The 23,404-nt window shown below is 44.4% G+C and overlaps 1 long non-coding RNA gene across 1 annotated transcript in view; it reads right to left on the bottom strand.

The window, feature by feature from the left end:
- Positions 1-52: 52 nt before the first annotated feature.
- LOC147115082 (uncharacterized) overlaps positions 53-23,404 on the bottom strand; it is a 24,430-nt gene continuing 1,078 nt past the window's right edge. Inside the window, exons 2-3 of the long non-coding RNA XR_015079046.1 lie at positions 13,107-13,187; positions 53-3,116 (exon numbers count right to left, since the gene is read on the bottom strand). This is a non-coding gene — a long non-coding RNA (uncharacterized LOC147115082). The remainder of the gene's footprint in view (positions 3,117-13,106; positions 13,188-23,404) is intronic.

Raw genomic sequence — 23,404 nt, 5'->3', positions numbered from 1 at the left:
TTTCCCCCCCCCCCCCCCCAAAAGAGAAAAAAAGAGACCCAGCCTGTTCATCCTTTCCTGATAGGTATACCCTCGCATTTCTGGTACCCCCTGTATCAGCCTCGTAAATCTTCTCTGCACCCTCTCCAGTGCCTCTATATTCTTTTTATAATATGGCGACCAAAACTGTAGGCAGTATTCCAAGTGTGGTCTAACCAAGGTTCGATACAGGTTTGTCATAACTTCCCTACTTTTCAATTCTATCCCTCTAGAAATAAATCTTGGTTTGCTTTTTTTATGGCCTTGCTAACCTGTGTCGCAACTTTGTGATTTGTGTATTTGTACTCTGAGATCCCTTTGTTCCTCTACCCCACCTAGACTCGCACCCTCCAAGTAATAATGACCTCCCTGTTCTTCCTACCAAAATGTAATACTTCACATTTATCGGTGTTGAACTTCAATTGCCATTTATTTGCCCATTCTGCAAGTTTATTAATGTTCTCCATAACTACTGTGCTACCGTACCCTATAAACCCCGACTACTATTTGAATTTATGTTTATGCAATGTTTATGTTTATGCAATGCAATGTTCCCTCTAATTTTTTGTGCGCGCGGACCCTTTAAGTTTGCTGCGCGGTATCTTTTCCAGCGGCTGGAGCTGGTGAGCAGCCTGCACGGGACTTCGCGATTGGTGCGCGGCTGCACACCTTAGGGGGAACATTGGTATGCAGCCCTCAACAGCTCACCAAAATTTGTTAAGTGGCCCATCAACCCAAATACTTGGTCACCTCTGGCTTAGAATCTATTTCTCCTCTGTGAAGCATCATTAGACATTTTCTAAGCTAGATTAAAATGAAGTAGTAGTAGTTGAGCATCACATAAGGAGTATACCCCTGGCTTTGCATGCACAGATCTGAAAAACCCAACTACGGATGTATGATTTTTCTTTGCAGATAATTACTATAAATGGCACAACATCACTGTAGCCTAAAAATTGGAATTTGCAACAATTCTGTCGAACTCTGGGGAAACAGAAAAAGAATGAACGGTAAGAATTGTGGGCAATTCAGACAGCTGTACGAGGGTAAAGGACCTTACAGAACCACAGCTGGAAGGCCTCAACCACAGATTGTGACCGCAGCTGTCAAGGCCACTCACCTAGAGATAACATATAGATTATGCTGCCTGGGCAAAATAAGCAAGACTGGAAGGAACTCAAATGGAACGCAACTTTTATCTACTCCAGATTTGTCATTATTTAAAGCTGGGAAAGTAAATGGAGTTACCAGCTGCAGCAAGTCGGTTTTCTTTATCTAATAATGAAAATCGGCTCAAAAATCTTTGCCATGTCTGTTTAAGGTGATTTGACACCTAAAGATGAATCCTTGCAATAAAACGCATCACTCAGATTTGTCACTTACCGGAATAGATTGAAAAAGAGATTTTACCTTGTGGAATTAAATGCATAAAAGATTGTGCTTTTGACACAAAAACCCAGACAGTTAGAAAGTGAGAGCACAAGAACGTGCGTGCAAGAAGTTCCAGGAGTTCAGAGCTGTTTGGATAAATCTGGAGAAGAGTTCAGAAGGTTAAAGAAAAGGAATAACTTGTGAAACAAGACTTCTAAGCTGAGAAAGCGTTAAGAGACCTTAACTTTATGAAGTCGAGCAAAAGATAGGCAAATAGCTAGATGTATTTCTTGTATGCAAGAATTCAGCTTCCCAGAGCACATGGAAACATCAATTAGAACTAGTTCTAGTCCAGATATAACAGATGTGCAAGAGAAGGCAGAGAGGCAAATGACCCAAGAGGGAACCAATATCACATCTACAGACAGAGATTCATCACAGTGACACCCCGTAGGTGAACAAAAGCCTATATTTGAAGTTATCTTCTGTCATTTTTTAAAATATTGCTTGGAATCCATTTCTCCTCTTTGCCATGTCTGTTTAAGATGATTGACACGTAAAGGTGAATTCTGAATAAAAGGCATCACTCAGGTTGGTCAGTTACTTGAGTAAGTGGAAAAAGAGGTTTTACCTTGTGGACTTAAATGCATAAAAGATTTTGCTTTTGACACCAAAATCTAAACAGCGAGAGCGAAAACACAAGATTTTGCATGCAAGAAGTTACAGGCGTTCCGAGGGAGGCAAGGCAGCCAACGCTACCAGACTGACTGGAAAGGACGAGGTTGTGTGACATCAAGCATTTATACTGTTAAAGCTATGAGCTGATCAGCAATACACGGATGTAGACTTTAAACATAGCTGACCGGCTTGTTATTCAAAGCTGTTAACTTGTCAGCTATACAAGGAGTCTAACCACAAATTAACCGTGCCAACTTTATGCTGGTCTTGGACATAGTGCAAAATAAAGTTACGCTCAAAGTAGAGCCCAGCTGATGCTATTAAAATACACTTGAAGTGCCATTATTCCTCTTGGGTGACTAATTCTGTTCGTTGATAAGATATGCTCAAGTACCTCGTGTGCTATTTAATGTTTAGTCTTAAGATAATATTAATCGTGTTATCATAAGTGTGTTCATTACAAAATGTTGGTTCATGATTTTGTTGTTTTGACCAACTCATTCACTCAATAGTGCACTGTCTCTTCTGAAGGGTGGTTGGTTTATGTAACTTAATATAATTTCAATTGGTTAAGACAGTTAAATTTTAAAGCAAAATTTTAGGCACCTAATAAACCCTAGACATGGACAGTAAATTTCCAGCTGGTTCTATAATGAGGAGTTAGGGTGAAAAGGTTAAAGATCCGCCTGATGCCCTCTGATTAATATTCCTTACAGTTTTATCACTAGTGTTCTAACATCACTCAACTGAGATCTAAACTAACCATTATTCTTCCTTTTTCACCTGAGAAAGGGACTCATATGATCCCAAAAGTCTTTGATTCAATAAAACATATTAAAAATAAACAATTAGGAGACAAAGATTTGTGCCTATTTTGTTTCACTTATCAAGATAGTGAAAATGAATTCAAATTGTTAAATGAACTGTTACCAACCTGAATTAGCCCAATGCCTCTAGTCTACAGCCGATGCGCACAAATGTATTCTACATTTGCCAATGAAGAAATTACAAGGCAGTCTGTCTCTGTGGGTCCCATTTACCCTCTTGCTCTGTAATACAGAAATAAAACTTATAAAATACATTTCTTCCATCATATTTGTTCTCTTCTATTCTACCACTTCAATTGACCATCTTTCATTTTGTATCCTTATTTACATTTGTTGTTTTACTCAGTTTTAAAATCCTCTTTGTTCTCTCTTGCTTTGTGCTCCGAGATACCCAACACCATTCCCCAAAATGGAAATCAGATTCCTAAGCTGCTATCAATATCACTCTGCAACCACTCCCAGGAGAGACTCAAAACTGGTCGGAATGACTTTCCCATTTCCTCCTTGTACTAGATGTACTTTCTCAATAACCATTCCTTGAACAGAAACCTGACGCGCAGAGAAACTGCAGACAAGAACCATTTCCTGGCACAGAACAGTGGTATACTTTTTATTTTCTTTATCCATTTCAATTATTTGTACTCTTTTCATTTCTCCAGTAAAAGGAGTTTACCAAGTCATCCAAGGGTGCATTTGCTTGCTGATCAAAATCAAGGCTTGCTACCAATGGGATGACATTGGACCAACTCATCTATCAAGATGATTGACTGTATGGTTGCATTATACACATTTGTTTGACACTTCATATGAAAACATTTTTAAGCTGTCACAGGGATTCACAATATATTCCCTTTGTAAGGGTACATGTCAAAATCTGGAAAAATCTGAATTGTCTTGTGCTAACTTTTACCCTAAAAAAGTTAGATTAATATTAGAACCAGGCAATTTAGTGGTGAAATCAGGAAGCACTCTTCCCCCCCCCCCCCGCCCACATACACAAAGGGTAGTGGAATTCTGGAACTCTCTCCCCCAAAAGACTGTGGATGCTGGGTCAATTGAAAATTTCAAGACCGAGATGGATAGATTTTTATTAGGTATGGGGATCAGATATGGAGCAAAGGCAGGTAAATGGAGTTGAGGTACAGAACAGCCATTAGAATAGAATGGTGGAACAGGCTCGAGGGGCTAAATCCTGTTCCTATGCACTTAAAAATAAATGCAATTTGAAATCAATTTACAAGAAGCACATTTGAGCAGCAATTTTGTCCCCTTCAGTGAATTCCCTCAAAGTAACATTAGCGCCACAAGTTTTAATTTGGTTGAAGATTTTCCTAACTATAGCATATTCCAGCAGTGGGATCCATTTTTTTTCCCAGCAACATTTTGCTTTGAAAAAAAGGATTTGGAATGCACTGCCTGATAGGGTGCTGGAAACAGATTCAATAGTAGCTTTCAAAAGGGAATTGGATAAATACTTGAAGGAGAAAAATTGCAGGGAGATGGGGAAAGAGCCAGGGAGCGGGACTGACTGGATTGCTCCTCGAAAGAGCTGGTGCAAACTCGATGGGCTGAATGGCCTCCTTCTGTGCTGTACTTTTCTATGATAAATAAAAAGAGATTTTGGGGACAGGCTGGAGGGACCAGGAGGTCTTTTCCAGTGCATCATTTCTGCATGTACTGTGGTGCTACACTAAGATGAGCAGACCAGTCTGTGGACAAAGCCATTTTGATATGTGACAGTAATATTCCTGAAGTCAGTAGAAAGAAAGTATAGTCATTTCCAGTTGCAAGTAAAATTAGAAATCAATTTTTGGTGAGAGCCCAGGATTAAGTTACCAAATAAGGAATGGCCAATTACACAGGACGGCTGGACTCACTGAATCCTGACACAACTGGCTGAGATCAAGGCGATCGTCATCATTGTTTCCATGTGAGGTACTTTAACTCATGAGAATGAAATCATTTGAATGCAACTAATCATGAAGTAATGCTTTAAAGACAAGTGGTGCATATCTGGACAAAAGGACCATCTTCTTTTCCAGTTGGGTTTAGATTTATCAATTTGCAGAGGCGCGTCCACAGGTGTGGAGAGTAGTCAGAGACCACAGCTTGAAAATCTGATATGGCAGACTACTACACTGCTGACTTCAAACCAGTTTATATCCATTTTGACTCCAGAACCAAATGCAGAACCCTAATCCATTTTCTCGTGGTCCCTTTTCGAAACAGAGCAGGGAAATCTCTTGGTGCCCTAGACAACATTCCTCCCTCAATCATCACCACTACCAAAAAAAAGATTAACTGGTCATTCATCTCACTGGTATTGTGGAATCTGTTACGCAAATTGTGCATAGATTAACCTACATAGCAACTGCATTTTAACAAGTAATTTGTGTGAAGCACTTTAAGGAATTCCTCAGAGATGTGATAAGGCACTATACAAAGGCAAATCTTTTTTTCTTCACTTTCTTTAACTATGACATTAGTGGCCAATTTGGAGAACAGGAAAGGAGTTTGAGCTGCACTAATCTTAACAACCTTGTGTCCAGTAGAATAAAAATTGTAGTGTATGTACCTTTAAGAGGAACTGTTTTTGAAGCCCCTGTATACTGCAGTACCATTAGTGACCACTCGGGTATATAAGCCTGTGTAGCGTCTTGTGTAGTTAGTTCACCTCCAGACTTTGTTCAGTAAACACTTGTTAAATCAACTCCTGCATTCCGTGTCTCCATTAACACACGGATCTAACAGTGGCGGCGAGTTAGAAACGAACTTACCTGCAATTTGGCAGCACCTCAAGGGGATCGATTCCTCAGACGAAGGTCGAAGCCAGAAGCAAAAAAAAACTGTGCTTTCACCAGCTAAACGAGCTGGTGGCAGGTAGTGCACTGATCCTTCCTGGGCTGCGGCAGGCTAGAGCTCGATCGGGTGGCTCTGCAACGGGGCCGGGCAGCGAGTCGGGAAGCAGAAGCAAAGAGAGAGGGTGGAGCACTCAGGGCGCGGCCGGTGCTGCAAAGCAGGTCAGCGTTCGGACCGAGCAGAGGGAGGGGAAAGTCCCAGAGGGTCCGCTCCACGATGGGAACGGTTCTCCAAGTAACGGAGAAACTATTGAAGTGATATAAAAAAAAATAGAAATACCGCGAAAAGCTGCAGGTCGCAACGGGAACCGCGGAGAACAGCGTTGGCAGCAGCGGCGGGAGGCGCCATCTTAACTCGGCGGGGAAGAAAGAAAAGCGCGGGAGGCGCCATTTTGATCCATCAGGGACGGAGGAAAAGCGCGGGAAGCGCCAGTTTAAATTTTCAAGATGCCGAAGACTGGCAATATTACTGCTTTCGATAGTGATATAGAAGATTGGACCACATATGTGGAAAGAGTGGAGGTATATTGCAAGGCGAATGAAGTAGCGGATGATAAAAAGGCATCGGTACTTCTAAATCTGATGGGCGCAAGGACATACGGGCTGTTACGAAACTTGATCACTCCAGCCAAACCAATGGACAAGAATTTTAAGGAGATTGTTGATACCTTACAGGAGCATTTAAACCCAACACCGCTGCTGATTGCGGAACGATTCAAATTCTTCAGGAGGAATCAGCACAAGAATGAAAGTAACGCTGATTACCTCACCGAATTACGAAAGCTGTCAAAGCACTGCCAATTCGGGGCAGGACTGGCAGATTCTCTACGAGACAAATTCGTCTGCGGTCTCCTAAGCGAAGGAACACAGAAAAGACGACTTTCTGAGAAAGATTTGACACTGGACAAGGCTTTCAGTGTGGCTGTATCATACGAAGCAGCAGCAAGAGGAGCTGCAGAGATACAGCAAAAGCCACAGGACTTCGGCACCCATGAAATGACACGGGGTTTCGAGAGATGTTATTGCTGCGGCAGATCCACCCATGACCAGAAGGACTGCTGGTTCAAGGACAAAGCATGCAGGCAATGCGGAAAGATGGGACACATTGCACGTGTATGCAGATCTGGAAAGAAATCCGCTGACAGTAAAAAGGTCAATAAGGAAAAGTACAGAAAGGTACAAATGATGACGGACAGTAGCTCCGAAGACCAGAAGAGCGATAGCGACTCCGGAAACAAGAGACTAAGCTGTCTCAAATTACATAATGTAATTGCCAAAGAAGATTACCAGACCATTTGGGTTACCCTCACGATAGCGGGGGCCCAGTCAAAATGGAGCTAGATCTGACCGTCATGAGTCGACGGGATTCCGAGCGGCTATTTCCGCATATACCTTTGAAAGACACGTCCATTATCTTGAAGACATATACGGGGCAGAAAGTATACCCCAGAGGGAAAATAAGGGTGCCTGTTGTATACAACGGCAAGGAAATACAGAAGTTGTATTTATACGTTCTGCAAGATGGTGGTCCACCGTTGTTGGGACGTGAATGGATCAGAAAGATGCGTTTAGACTGGCACTCCATTCAGGCACTGACGGTGACCAGTAAGAAAAAAAACGATGATGACGTCATACCTGGACGATTAAAAGAAATCTTGGCTAACGCCAAAGAAGTGTTTCAACAGGAACTAGGAACCCTGAAAGGCGCCACCGCCTCAATAAAAGTGGAAGATGCGGCAATTCCCAAGTTTTTTAAGGCAAGGCCGGTGCCATATGCAATTCGTCCAGCCGTCGAGGCAGAGCTGGAGAATTTGGAAAAAGCAGGCGTGTTATCCAAGGTAGATTGGAGCGAGTGGGCAACACCCATCGTCCCGGTCATGAAGAAAACGTTGAATATTGATGTGGTAAACCACTTTTATCGTTCACTATCGTTACACTATAGTTATCACTGTTGTATTGTTATCACTGTTCTCACTGTTGTATCACTATACGAGGTCGCCTCTTGTCGCGCTGTTATACCTCGGCTGACCACCTCCGACTCCGCCCATGGCTCCACCTACCTGCCCAGGTATAAAGGTAGTCGACTGGCTGGTATTCCTCCTTGTTGGACCCGATCACCCACGAGGGTGGGCTCTGTTATTTAGTCAATAAAAACCTTTAGTTACGTTCCTAACTCGTCGCTTTTATTGGACGAATTGATAGGTATATCAATTGATAAATCTGAAGAACAGATAAAAGTTCGCATCTGTGGGGACTTCAAAGGTGACTGTAAACCCGGTTCTTCACACGGTACAGTATCCTCTTCCGAGGATAGAAGATATTTTCGCCTCACTATCCGGAGGGAAACGTTTCACCAAAATTGACTTAGCACAGGCATATCTACAGATGGAGGTTGAGGAAGCCTCTAAAAAGTATCTCACGATTAACACACACAAAGACCTGTACCAGTACAATCGACTGGTTTTCGGAGTGGCATCAGCTCCGGCTATCTGGCAAAGAGCTATGGAGCAAGTCCTGCAAGGGATTCCGGGGACTCAATGTTACCTAGACGACATCCTTGTAACAGGAGAAAACGACAACGAGCAGCTTGCCAACTTGGAGCATGTGCTCACGAGGCTGAGAGAACGGGGCCTACGAGCAAATCGCCCCAAGTGCGAATTTTTCCAGAAACAAATATCATATTGTGGCCATGTCATTAACGAAGAAGGGTTGCATAAGTCACCTGAAAAAATTGAAGCGGTCGTAAAGGCCCCAGCGCCTGAAAATGTCTCACAATTAAGGTCATTCCTGGGATTAGTAAATTACTATCATAAATTTTTACCAAACTTGTCGACGGTTCTGCACCCTCTTAACGCACTGCTACAAACGGGAGTAGTTTGGAAATGGAGCGAAGACTGTAAACGTGCCTTCCATAAATGCAAAGGCTTGATCACGTCCAGGGAAGTGTTGGCTCATTACAACCCATCTTTTCTGCCCTCGCAGCGCTTTCCTATGCAGAGCTAGACAGGTAGCTAACAACTTGATATCTTCCCATAAAAATCACAAGGCTTGACTTTTCTTGTAAAGCTTTACTGAAAGATTCTTATTGTAAAACTGAAATACAACACAGAAATGGAAGCACACATTAGTATACAAGCACATAACTGATATGCATACACAAATTTAGGTACGCCTGAGCAACACAGTACATTTGGCATGTAAATTACCAAACACGTGGAAACACAGCTTACTGTGAATATACATTTAGCAAACTGGAAGGCATTCTCTTTAAATTAGCCCTGTACATAGTGCATCAAAATACAGCTACTAGTTAACCAGCTAGACAGAGAGCGAGCACTTCACGGCTAGCTGTGTAAGTTTGCTTACAGAGAAAAGTTACAAACTAAACATTTTCTGCAACATAGTGTACACTAATCATCTATAACATTCTCAAGTACTTACAGACAAATAATATCCAAGACTCAGGCACGGGAACAATACAACTTCTCAGAGCATGTGCCGCTGTAGGTCTGTAGTTTACTTTACTGCACTTACTGTGCTTTACAGCACTTTACTGCACTTTTACTGCAGTTGCTAGGTACCAAATAGCCACTAGGTGGCAGCACACAATGGGAATCGACCCAACTTGCTCAAACCCCCGAATTAACTGGAAAACTAACATAAATTGCTACAGAGAGACAGTACACCATCACTGCCAATCAGACTGGCGTGCGATGCATCCCCTTACGGCGTGGGAGCAGTATTATCGCATAGATTCCCTGATGGCTCGGAGCGGCCGATAGCTTTTGCATCACGCTAATTGAACTCAGCTGAGCGTAACTATGCCCAGGTCGACAGGGAGGCACTCAGCCTGGTGTGGGGGGTGAAGACATTCAACCATTACCTACACGGACAAAAATTTACCTTGTTGACTGACCATCAACCCCTCGTCTCCATATTCAACCCTAAAAAGGGCGTTCCCATTATGACAGCGCAAAGGCTACAGAGGTGGTCCCTTTTCCTAGGGGCACACCAATATGACAGAATACAAAGGAACAAAACAGCATGGGAATGCTGACGGGTTATCGCGCCTACCGTTGCCAACGGTGGAAGAGGCGCCTACAGTGGACCCAGTGGAGATGTTCCACTCGACCATAGTGGAATGTCTACCGGTGACAAATTCTACCATTGAAAAGGAAACGCGAAATGTCCCGACTCTCTCACGAGTCTACGATTTAACGGTGAAGGGATGGCCAGCACATGGCGAACCACTGTTGCCAGCATTCTCGCAAAGAAGAGAACAGCTGTCAGTGTGCCGAGGAACCTTGATGTGTGGATCCAGAGTGGTGATTCCACCCAAACTCAAGGATAGAGTGCTAAAGGAGCTTCACGAGGGGCATCCAGAGTGGTGATTCCACCCAAACTCAAGGATAGAGTGCTAAAGGAGCTTCACGAGGAGCATCTGGGTGGAGTGAAAATGAAGAACTTAGCCAGAGCGTTTGTGTGGTGGCCAGGTATCGATGGAGACATCGAAGAAATGACCAAGAGCTGTCTAGGATGCCAGAAGGTCAAAAACGCCCCACCACAAGCCCCTCTACAGCCATGGGAGTGGCCCTCATCTCCATGGCAAAGGGTACATATCGACTTTGCTGGTCCATTTATGGACTCAATGTTCTTAATCGCGGTGGATGCACACTCCAAGTGGCCGGAGGTAATAAAGATGTCCTCCACCACCACGGAAAAAACCATCACAGTATTAAGGACCATATTCGCCAGGAATGGGCTGCCTGAACAGATCTGTTCTGATAATGGACCGCAATTTGTATCCGAAGAATTCAGGACGTTCTTAAAAAACAATGGGGTTAAGCACTACACGTCTGCCCCATACCATCCCGCCACCAATGGATTGGCTGAAAGGTTTGTCCAGACCTTCAAGGCGGCCATAAAGGCCATGGGTAATGAAGACATAAATCTACAACATAAGGTAGATAACTTCTTGTTTGCGTACAGGAATGCAACACATGTGGTTACAAACCAAACCCCCGCCATGATGTTTTTCAATAGAAGCCTAAGATGCCGGCTGGATTTGGTCAAGCCAAACGTCAGAAGGGACGTAGAGAACCGGCAATTTCAAAGCATGAATGAAAGGCCAACTAGAACCTTCCAGATAGGTCAACCAGTTTTGGCCTCGGACTACCGTACCGAGAAATGGCAGCCTGGAACTATTTGCACACGACTAGGACCGCTGATGTATACCGTGGACATCATAGAGTCATCCGAAAAAGGACAACCTACACCACAACTCTATACGCCTAGTGATGAAGCAGAGATACCCATAGTATCTACCTCCGATCCAGTGATACTGGAACCAGATGAACCCGACACTGGCATTGAAGCCGAATCAACCTTGCCAAAAGAACCTACTACACCACCGAGTCAGGAAGTCTCCAGAGAGACTGAATTTGTAATTGATTAACTTCAGCAAATGTGTATATTATTGTTCTTGTAAAAATGTTATTTAATGATTACTTAAAATGTTATGTACTATTTATCTAAAAGGGGAGGAATTGTAGTGTATGTACCTTTAAGAGGAACTATGTTTTTGAAGCCCCTGTATACTGTAGTACCAGTAGTGACCACTCGGGTATATAAGCCTGTGTAGCGTCTTGTGTAGTTAGTTCACCTCCAGACTTTGTTCAGTAAACACTTGTTAAATCAACTCCTGCATTCCGTGTCTCCATTAACACACGGATCTAACAAAAATGACTATTGCCATCAGACTCAAATTAGAGTGCTGTGCTGAAATATTTGCCCAGAAGGTTTGAACTACATGCGAGTATAACTCATGCTTAAGCAACGCTGCCTGAGACGGAAACACTTCTGAGATGTCGACACTTCTGAGATGTCGGTCCTTTGAAAGTGAGGTCTTGCACTGGGTACAGCTGTGAGTTATTGAAATTCACAAGAATCATGAGGGATAGAATGTCATATAGATGGGCTGAAATCAGACAATTCATTGACATTGTAGGAGCAAGAGAGGTTAAAAGCATGCAAACATTTCCTTACATAGAAACCATAGTAATGTTGCAAAGAGCAAATAGCCAAAGGGGATTCAATGCACAGTAGAACCAAAGATGCCCATTGAATGGAGCCATTCCATGTACTTTAAAGGCACTCAGGATGCTGGAAACCCTTTGTCCTACAACACTCCGCTAACTGGGACAGTGCATAACAGCACAACTAACATGGAGGGTAGAGGCAGGAAACAGGCATGGAGCAGGTAAGAGTGTTTCAAATGCACATCAGATGACAAGAAGGATCTAGGAGAGTTTAAGCTGAATAGCAAGTGGAAGCGAAACTATAATAAAAAGTAAACATGTTTAACTACACGACCTAAAACATTCACTTTGAGAAGGTATTCTTTCATTGTGCAGATTGTTTAATAAAAATATCAATGTCATAACTATTAGTTCTTTTCTAATTTCCCTCGCTAGTGGAAGTCTCTTATGATAACCTACCTTAAAAGAAATCCATTGAAACTTTCAGATAGTTCAAAGACTAAAAGTACCACCAGTGCAGTAATGAGCCATGTAGGTTCAATTCCTGTTCTGCGACTAATTTGTTGATATTAACCAGCAACCTGTAAAAGTTAAACTCATCCAAATCAGCACAGGCCGAGCTTTTACCCACACCAAGGCCAATAGTCCTTCGCCCGGTCCTCACCGAGCTCCACTGTCTCTCCATGACCCAGCAAATGGACCAAGATTCTCATCCTGGCCTTCAGATTCCTGCATGTTGCCACCCCATCTTATCTTAGCCATCCTCTACAACCACACATCCCCACGCACACTCTCTACACACTCCTTGTTCCCTGATCCACCAACACTGGCCGCTGTGCCCCATCGTTTGGAATGTTTTCTCTAGCACCTCTCCTTGGTCACTGTCCTCCCTTCAAAAAGTACTTTTGTCCCAAACACCCTCTCTTTGTCTTTTGCCCTTCTGACTAGAGTTTCTCTGCCCACTGCACTGTAAAGCACTTGGAGAATTCTGTCTGCATGTGAGGACTGCTACAGTAATGCAAGCTGTTATCATAACTGAAAGCTGCGCTATGTTGCCAAACGTCCGATTAACTAAGTGTGAACAAAAATCAAAAATACCAATGAGGAATGAGGAATCAGCAGAAAACCAAGCAATCAAATTTCTTAATTATTTTTTGTAAGCTGTCATTCAAATTCAACCAAATAATTTCTTCACACACTTTTAGGCTGTCAGTTTCCTTCTCCACTCAAGTCAATGTAAATAGCTAAAAACAATCATTTAGAATACAACAGGAAAAATTAAAAATCGTTCTGAAAAATAATCACCATAAACTTACCCATTAAATTGATTTCTTGTTAGAAATGTCTGCAAAAGTCTACATAGGCCTTCCTTTCTGTGCTTAGTTGAAAATTTTCACCTGGGTGAGTGAGGGAATGAAAGATGCATCAGAGAAGGTATGGCTTCACCCAGCTCCTGTGGAACTACAACATCTAGTGTGTGCCGTGACATCAGGCAGATAAATTACAAATAATAACCATATGACAAATGAAGTAAAAAAAAAAATCAAAAAGATTTCAGTTTTCAGCATTTTATACAGTTGAAACGATTCAATAAAAATCGCGAGTTAAAGATGTGTTTGGGGTTGAGAGGTTTATTTTGTGTTGTTGAGAGAGACTAATGTTTGTGCCGACTCAAAAAGCCATCCTGGATATTGCTATACCCAACAACAGCCTCAGTAAGAGTTGCAAATCCTATGTGGGAAGTAGAGAATAAATAAAAAAAGCTTTTATAATCATGTAAATAACTGAGAAAGAGAGGAAGATTTGAAGGGGGACAAGAAATAAATAAAATACATGCATCTTTGGGAAATATTGCAAATTTACCATGGCAGGTAGTGCAAAAATGTCAACCGGTAATGTGACGTTTTGAGGAAGAAATGCAGTCGAGGTAGGGACCATTACACCAGTTAAGGGAAAAATGGATCAACACTTGATGCAGAGGAAGATAGCAGAACACAGTGGGATTAGTTTTGGATTGCTCTAGCAAAGAGCTGATATAGACATGATGGGTTTAACTGCCTCCCTCTGTGCTGTAAACTTCTATGCTTCTTTAAGTTATTGCATCGGAAGTCAAATTTTGTAAAGTAGTAGGTAAATAGTGGTACAAATATATCTGAGAGGTTTGCCTCTCAGTATCAGTAAGGTATGTAATACTTTTTACCTCGTCACATATGACATACCACTTCCATAAATTTGCTGTATTAGGGTGACGGGCTACCGCTGTCACGTTTAGGCTGCAAGACCACAATCAATTACAGAAACCATACGAGGTCCCAAGCTATCTATGACATCTACCAGTACTAATTATAATCTTATATACAGGTTCATAGATATGAGAGAATGAGGGGGAAAAATTGAGTCGCGCCCCCTTTGGGGCGTTAACTTCGCCAGCACCCCGAAAAAATTAGCGCCCCTGTGACCGAAATTCATCGGTAGCACCCCAAGAGGGAAGCGGGGCGCTACTGGAAGTGCTGCGCCGCGGTATTGCAGGCCTTCCTCCCCTTTTTAAAGGGGGAGGGGCCTAGCTGGGCCACCGGGATCGGAGTGCCGGCAAAAGAGCCCGGCACTCAAGAGAAGTGCCGGGCACATGGAGCGCAGCCGGCACTCCACGGGGGGAGGGGGGTTCTCATGAGGCCAGGGATGGCAACGGAGGCAGGTGCTGGCAGGCAGCCAGCAACAAAAATGGCCGCCCGTCACCTCGCCTTTAAATAGCGCCGCCCCGGCCGCAGGTAGTCCCCCCTGACCCCGTCAGACATAGCGTCCAGCGTTAAGTCAGGGGGCGCTACCCAAGATTGCAGCCGGGGTGCTGCGCACGACGATGACGTCATCGCCAGCGGCGCAGCGCCACAGGGCGCTAATGGTTACCGTTGCCGCTAACCTCCCGCTGAATTTCGCGGGAGGCGTTGGCGGCGCTGCACCCGGGCGCTAGTTGCTCTTTGGGCGCTAACAGGAGGCGCAAAGCAACCGAATTTCTCCCCAAGCCTCTAGTCGAGAAGGAAAGTATTTTTACATTAGATTAACAACTTGCATTTATATAGCGCCTTTAACATAGTAAAACATCCCAAGGCACTTCACAGGAGCGTTCTTCTTAGGCAGTCCCTCGGAACCAAAGATGACTTGCTTCCACATTAAAAATGAGTTTGCAGGTGACTGATGAGTCCAATGCAGGGCCTACAGTTTCTGCCACAGGTGGGGCAGATGGTGGTTGAAGGGGCGGGTGGGTGGGGTGCTTGGGTTGACGTGCGCTCCGTCCGCTGTTTGCGCTTGGCTTCCGCTTGCTCCCGGCGAAGAGACTCGAGGTATTCGGCGCCTTCCTGGATGCTTCTCCTCCACTCTGTACGGTCTTGGGCCAGGGATTCCCAGGTGTCGGTGGGGATGTTGCACTTTTTCAAGGAGGCTTTGAGGGTGTCCTTGAAGCGTTTCCTCTGCCCACCTGGGGCTCTCTTGCCGTATCGGAGCTCCGAATAGAGCGCTTGTTTTGGGAGTCTCGTATCGGGCATGCGGACAATGTGACCCGTCCATCGAAGCTGATCGAGCGTAGTCAAAGCTTCGATGCTGGGGATGTTGGCCTGAGCGAGAACACGGACGTTGGTGCGCAATGGATTTGCAGGATATTGCGGAGGCAGCGTTGGTGGTACCTCTCCAGTGCTTTGAGGTGCCTGCTGTACATGGTCCATGTCTCTGAGGCATACAGCAGGGCGGGTATTACTACTGCTCTGTAGACCATGAGCTTGGTGCCGGGTTTGAGGTCCTGGTCTTCAAACACTCTCTTCCTCAGGCGACCGAAGGCTGCACTGGCACACTGAAGGCAGTGTTGGACTTAGTCATCGACGTCTGCCCTTGTTGACAGTAGGCTCCCGAGGTATGGAAAGTGGTCCACGTTGTCCAAGGCCTTGTCATGGATTTTGATAATTGGGGGGCAGTACTGTGTGGCGGGGGCAAGTTGGTAGAGGACCTTTGTCTTACAGATGTTTAGTTTGCCTGAGCACTCCCTCAGTATTGCAGTAGAGTGTCAGCCTAAATTTTTGTGTTCAAGTCTCTGGTGCGGGACTTGAACCCACAGCAGTGTTATCAAACAAATATGACACAATGCACATAAGAAGCTATTAGGATGGAAGAGGTAGGTTTTAAGGAGCATCTTAGGTGTTTTAACAGGTTTTAAAAGACTTGCATTTATATAGCGCTTTTCGTGACCATCAGACATCCCCAAGTGTTTTATATCCAATGAAGTACTTTTTGAAGTGCAGTCACTGTTGTAATGTAGGAATCCTGGCAGACAATTTGCGCACAGCAAGCTCCCACAAACAGCAATGTGATAATGACCAGGTAATCTGTTTCAATGATGTTGATTGAGGGATAAATTGTAGCCAGGACACTGAGGATAATTCCTCTACTCTTCGAAACAGTGCCATGGGATCTTTTATATCCACCTTAGAGAGCAGGGTCTCAGTTTAATGTCTCATCCGAAAGACAGCACCTCCAACAGTGCAGCACTCCCTCAGTATTGAACACAAAAATCTAGGCTGACACTCTAGTGCAAGTCTCTGGTGTGGGGTTTGAACCCAAAACCTTCTGACTCAGAGGCGAGTGCTACCAGCTGAGCCACGGCTGACATATTCACACTTAGGAATGTAGGAACAGGAGTAGGAGTAGGTCATTCAGCCCCTCGAGCCTGCTCCATCATTCAATTAGATCATGGCTTATCTGTACCTCAACACTATTTACCCAACTTTGATCCATACCCCTCGAAACCCTTACCTCACAAAAATCTGTTGATCTCGGTCTTGAAAATGTCAATTGACCCAGCATCTACAGGCTCTGGAGGGGGGAGAATTCCAGGTTTCCGCTACCCTTTTGTGTGGCATTGATTCTTGGAGACTAAATCCGGCTCCCTCACCTGGGCAGCAGAATCATAGACCCAGTTTTCTGTGGGTCTATTAATCGGCAGGCAGAATAACAAAGCTATATTTAAGTATAAAGTGTTGGGAACAGGTTCAGTCTCCCTGAATCCATACTGTGTAAAAGTGGCTATCATCTCTGGAGTGTATATGGTTTATACTGTTTTTTTGAAATGTGATATAAAAGTAGCACTTTACTTTCTATAAGCATTGCAATAGATAGATCTATGCAACAAAAGAACGTCAATTTTCCTGCATAACCATTTCTATTGATTTTCCAAATAAAGGTTTGTAATACAAAAGGTCTATTTCTTTCTCTGTTACGGAATAAATTCCCCCATTCTCTTACTGCATTTCAATTCTGTTACATGAGGTTGAATGACCCCAAGAGTAACATGTTTATGCAACCCTGGTCATCAAATGTCCAGATGAAAAATGATTCCAGATGTGTTAAATAGGTTATCCTCTCCTTGAATCTCCGACTTACTAGCAGATCTCCTGCAGCATTGTTCAGTGGCAGGCTGGAGAACAGGCCAGAGACTTGAGCAGGAGTGGAGAGCAAAATGAGATGGGTAGGGAAAGGAGAGCAAAGCAATTAAATACACGGGGTAAAACAAGAGGATTCTAGACATTGCTGGAAAAAATGAAGCAGCCTTACTGGGTGCCTGCCACTGAGAGAAGAGGGTGGCGAGAGGAAGAGAGAATTTGTGCAGTAGTTGTGCTCATTTGAAGTTGTTCAAATGTTTTGGAATCAAATAGAAAACACCATTGAAAAAAAAGCACATATACAAGTTGTTATCCTCTCGAGAAGGGCAGTACCTGCAGCCAGTCACAAAGGGCAGGGGTGATAGTGGTGGTTCAGATGGCCTGTCTTGCTTGATACACAGCCGAGCATGGACCTTCAACTCAGGATGTTTCTTTCCCGTGGAAAAGAGAAAATAAAATTGAGTTCCCCAGTGGTTCGGGGTGGGGGGGGGGGTGGTGGCAGGTGAACATGAGACATTCTTAGCCATAAGCAATGTCACAGGAGAACTGGTAGTAAAGAAACCTCACGATGTTAACAATTTACCTTTCTCACCATGTGATTTGTGTAATATACTATACTTGATCTGTATCCTCCCTCCATCCTTTATATGTTTAATTCTGGATTGTAGCTGTGCTTTATCCTAATTCATTGATAGCTATGCAGCACTGAGGAATATATGGTGTTGAGGTACAGTTGAGAATAATCCTCAAAACGGATTTTTACCTCACTGGCAATGTGCAGTGCAGGGAGATTTTCGCGGTCAAGTAAATGTTAATCTGATGTTTCCCTATATTCCCCTCTTCCTCCCTATCTTTTCACCTCACCTGGTAAATTTAGCTGAACTACTTTTCCAGTTCTCCCAGTCTGTTCACATTCAGGAGAGGCTTCTCACACATATGATTAGGCAGAGTCAACGTGGTTTTATGAAAGGGAAATCGTGTTTGACAAATTTACTAGAGTTTTTTGAGGATGTAACGAGCAGGGTAGATGTAGATAAAGGAGAACCAGTGGGTGTAGTATATTTGTATTTTCAAAAGGCATTTGATAAGGTACCACATAAAAGGTTGTTATGCAAGGTAAGGGCACATACAAAGTATTATTTTATTTCATAAGACTATTACTTCTGTCAGATGTCCTATTTAAGGCCAGAATGTTCCCGATCTGCATAAATAAAGCAACCTTGAAGAGGATTTGCTAAATACATCACCTCAGTGCAAACTGTATGCATGCAAAGACTTCAAATATTGCATGAATACTTCAGAACGTTCACAATATCTTAATCCAAAGATCTACCACCTGGAAGGACAAGGGCAGCGGATGCATGGGAACACCACCACCGCCAAGTTCACCTCCAAGTCACATATCATCCTTGATTTGGAAATATATTGCCGTTTCTTCATGGTCGCTGGGTCAAAATCCTGGAACTCCCTCCCTAGCGGTATTGTGAGAGTACCTTCACCACACAGACTGTAACGGTTCAAGAAGGCAGCTCACTTTCTCAAATGCAACTAACGATGGGCAATAAACCGCCAGCCTTGCCAGCGAGGTCCATATCCCAAGAATGAATTTTAAAAATACCTAACACGAGGTTTAATTGAACTCCTTCGTGGCCAGCAACAATGCTGCAGAATCATTCAATGCAGTACTAAGTTCTTGGAATTGGCAAGCAGTCTTCTTTACTTTAACAGTTAATTATAGGTGACTATTTAAAGCTCTCCAAACTCTTACTAAGGGTGTTGTTAAATAGTTTGTACTGCTGCGAAAGTGGCAGTTTAAGTTCTTTTGGGTGTAACTCAATATAAAAGTCCCATTATTACTCAGGAAACCACTGAGCACACTAAAGCCATGAAGTGCGAGACACCCTCTCAAGCTGAGTTCACAGTGCGATATAACTTCAGATTAAATTGCACACATTTTATGTGAATGAAATACAGCAACAAGAACACAAACTGCCCATAAAATTCATTTGGGAAACTTCCCTTAAAGCCACTGATGTTATTTTGGCTTTCATTTGTGGAGTCTGATAAAAAAGATTTGCTAATGGAAGAAGAAAATTGCTTTGACTTGGTCCCCTAACACCTCAGATTTAAAATTCTCATCCTTATCTGTAAATCCCTCCATGGCCTGTCCTGGTCTCTGTAACCATCTCTAGTGCTACAAACCCACCCCTCCCCCACAACTTTCTATTTTTCTAACTCCAGACTCTTGTGCATTCCCCCTTCCCTTTACCTGCCCGTTGGCGGTTGTGTCATCAGCCGCTAAAGCCCACACTCAAATTGCCTCCTGAAACTCCACCAGCTCTCCACTAGTTGCCTCTAGTCTTTTAAGACCCTCTTAAAAGCCACCTTGTCAGCCAAGCTTCTGGTCACTCCTCCCAATCTCTCCTTTTCGCTTGGCATCCATTGTTGTCCTTGCAACTCTTTGAGAGACTTTTCAATGTTAAAGGCTCTACTACATAAATGCAAGTTGTTGTACTCTGGGTAAGTATTAGCCTCTTTCACTTCACTCTGGATGGGTTTGCTTCCTGTGGTAAATAGAAATTGCAACAACAATGTGTCCTTGCCAAGCCTGTTTCCATCCTTTCCCAATGTGGCAATATGGCAAGAATTTACTTTAAGTTCACAAACAAGTTCTGGTTATGATCAGGCAAAACCATAAAGCATTATGCACTCAGAACAGAGGGACACTTGGCAAACAATGATCAAACTTGAATGCTTCAAAAATAAAACTGTCTCATCTCCAGCCAATGTTACATCATGAATGAATTATTTTATCTATTTAAACTGAAAATAGTACACTGAATCACTGATTTTAGGAAATCTTGCTGTGAACTTCATCATTAAGACAATATAAACAAACACTGCTTCATGGTAATTAACAACACATTGGCCCAGAAATTCCAGAACGGGGCTTGCAGCGCGTGCAAGCCCCGTATTTACACTTACCCCGCGCTACTGACGATCAGCTCCAGGGACGCCTGGACTTGGTGAATGAAAAAGAAGAATCCCGGGCAGCGTATGACGTCACGCCGCCCAGGAGTGCAGCCAGCGCGAAGCCAGGAGCGTGCAGTGTAAGTGAGACACGCCCCTTGAGGTCTCAGTTTCACTGGACACGCCCCCAATGTTTCTGTCAAGCTGCTAAGGATTTTTACATGCAAAGCAGCAGTTTAAATAGGTTTTTGGAAGTTTTTTGAAGATTTTGGTAACTTTTATAAACTTTTTTAAATGTTTACATTATTTTGAGTAATCTGAAGTAGTCTTAAAGAGAATTAAAGCAATTTAAAGACTTTTAAAAGCCCTAAAAGAATTTTTTTAATTCCATTTATTTATTTAGCAATGCCGTCGTCATACGTGTCTTCACACTGTTCCCTTTGGGGAACTGTATGAAGTGGTGGAAGGATTTATGGCCGTGATTAACGCTCATTCCGTGACCGTAACCATCTTTGAACCAGCCATTAGGGCGGTTAGTCCTATGGCGGGAGGGTTTTACGGGCTCCCACAAGCTATACAAGGAGGGGGGCCACCCACACCCACGGACGCAAATATCCCACTGGATGTCAACCCAGAATTTAGAGCCGGAGCTCCGACTCCACTTGCCGGGACTGTCTGGAGCGGGGTTCGAAACCCTACCCTGATCTGGCCCAGCGGCGGGGATCCTACCGCTATGACAAAGGCCCAATCCGATTAGCAACGTGAAATGGCAGCATAGGGCTCCAGTCACGGGGAGGGAAAAGGCGCAGGAAACGTATGGGTGTCACCTTTTGTGCGGAGTGGGCCTTTTGTGTAGCAGTAAGCATCCCCGCCGCTGGGCCAGAAGGAGTAGGGTTTTGAACCCCACTCCAGACAGTCCCGGCAAGTGGAGTCGGAGTTCCAACTTTAAATTCTGGGTGGACATCCAGCGGGATACTTGCGTCCGTGGGTGTTGGTGGCCCCCCCCCCCTCAGATGGGTTGTGGGAGCCCGTAAAACCCTCGCGCCATAGGACTAACCACCCTAATGGCTGGCTCAAAGATGGTTACGGTCACGGAATGAGCGTTAATCACGGCCATAAATCCTTCCACCACTTCATACAGTTCCCCAAAGGGAACAGTGTGAGGATACGTACGATGATGACCTCTTGCGCAATGCACCTCCTTGGACCCTCAGTCGCAGATGCGAGGGGGCAAGTCGTGCAATTGTTAAATTTTTCATTTTATTGACATGTAAAATGTTGGCCCAGTAATTCCCTTCCAACTGCGCGAGTACGGTCGGGGTACTTACGCATCTGGCCGGATGAAATGCCGGTTTTCAGCATGCACAGTGCTTTTGGGGAAAACCGGCATTTCCTGTCCTCTGAACGAAGGGGTTCAGAGGCAGAACGCGTGCGACTGCACAGGCAGCGCGTGCGCAGTATAATTCGCCGCTTTCATTACTGCTTTCAGTGAGGTCAAGTCCTTACAACTTACACATGAAAAAAGCATGGGTACAGTTGCTCCAGAGGCTGCGGAGGAAGATATTTCTTATCGTGGAGCTTCTGAAAGTATGTATGTCTGTATATATTCCTTTGCGTGTTATGTATATATTCCTTTACTTATGTGTATGAATGTATTATTTAATTATGATTTTCAGAGAAAGTAACTTATTTGAAAATCATAATTAAAACATACATTCATACACATTAGTAAAGGAATATAAAACATACATACATATACGTAAAGGAATATATGTGGACATACATACATAACTCATTCTCACATTCCATTCACACAGCCACAATTGCTCCTTCTACCTACCGTTCTGAAAACCCTTTTTAAAAAAAAAAAAAAATTTAACTTTAAAACTTACTTAAAATTTCTTAAGATAACTTCCCTCCCTTTCCCAAACAAAAATATTGCATTTCAGAAGCTCCACGATAAAATGTTTCTTCCTCCGCAGCCAATGAACCACTTTACACTTGCTTTTTTTCAAGTGTAACTTCTGAGGACTTACCCTCACGGATTTCATGAATGAAATCCACGAAGTTCACTGCGCAAGCGCTGCCTGTGCAGTCGCACGCGCTCGAGGTCTGGAAATGCCGGCGTTCCCGCATGCGCTGTTCATGCTGAACGCCGGCATTTCCAACGGCCAGATGCGTGAGTACCCCGAGCGCACTCACGCCTTTGGCCGCGAATTTCTGGCCCATTATTTACTTTGCAAGACCTCACACCCAGCCTTGCTATGCAGTTTCTTACTTCTTAGACTCCTGTTCAAAATGGTTTGTACACAATAGCAAGATTACCCATGTTCAAAATTGCTTCTCTACAATGCATTCTCAAAACCAAGGTTGTCTCTTACGGGAATGATACTGAAGTCTGACTCCACAGGACTCATCCCAGAGCACATACAAAGGAGGACACTTGAATCTGTGTACATGGCACTATCTCTCTAACCTGTCACAGAAAATGTTTTTACCCACAGAGGGGCAATCAGCTACTGCCTCACTGGTTGTCTCAGTCTGTCACCTTCCCACCTGGAGGGCTGTGTTGACTCTCCCCCTCTAACTTGTTTAAAATGCAGGCGGCAGCATTTAAAGCAACTCCTGGTAGGTTTACGCAGGGCTTTGGAGTAATTTTTTAAACCAGGTTTGATGTTGCTCAGGAGTTATAATCCATTAGGTGGTAACCCAGTGTGAGGCAGCCTCCCGAATGGGGGCTCCTTGTGCTGATCCCTGGCAACGTGGGCATCAGCATGAACAGAAACCACTTCTCAGCAAACCTAACATTTAGGCCCTACACAGTTTGGGTCTCTCTCTCTCCTCTGTGGGGTAGGAAGGGCTGTGATCATGCAGTAGGTGGAGCTCCCTCCCTCCCGACAATGGGGTCTCTCTCTTGGAAGGCTGTCACACCCTTCAAGGGGGGGTCCGGGGGGGGGGGGGGGGGGACCTGCGGGGACTGAGGGGACCTGCGGGGACAGGGGGACTGGTGGGGGGGGGGGGGGATCTGCGGGGACGGGGTGTTCCTGCGGGGATGGGGGCTGCAGAGCTCCTGCGGGGGCGGGGGGGCGGGTCCTGTGGGGATGCGGGGGCGGGTCCCGGGGGGGCGGGTGCCGCGGGGGCGGGGGGGCGGTGAGGGGACGGGGGGGGGGGCGCCGCGGGGACGGGTGCCGCGGGGACGGGTGGCCGGGTCCTGCGGGGAC

The sequence above is a fragment of the Somniosus microcephalus genome, chromosome 7, assembly GCF_052327205.1.
Source record: "Somniosus microcephalus isolate GS21.2 chromosome 7, FLI_Smic_1.0, whole genome shotgun sequence".
Taxonomy (NCBI): Eukaryota; Metazoa; Chordata; class Chondrichthyes; order Squaliformes; family Somniosidae; genus Somniosus; species Somniosus microcephalus.
Note: the sequence above shows the minus strand (reverse complement) of the source record. Positions and strands in the feature narration are given on the sequence as shown.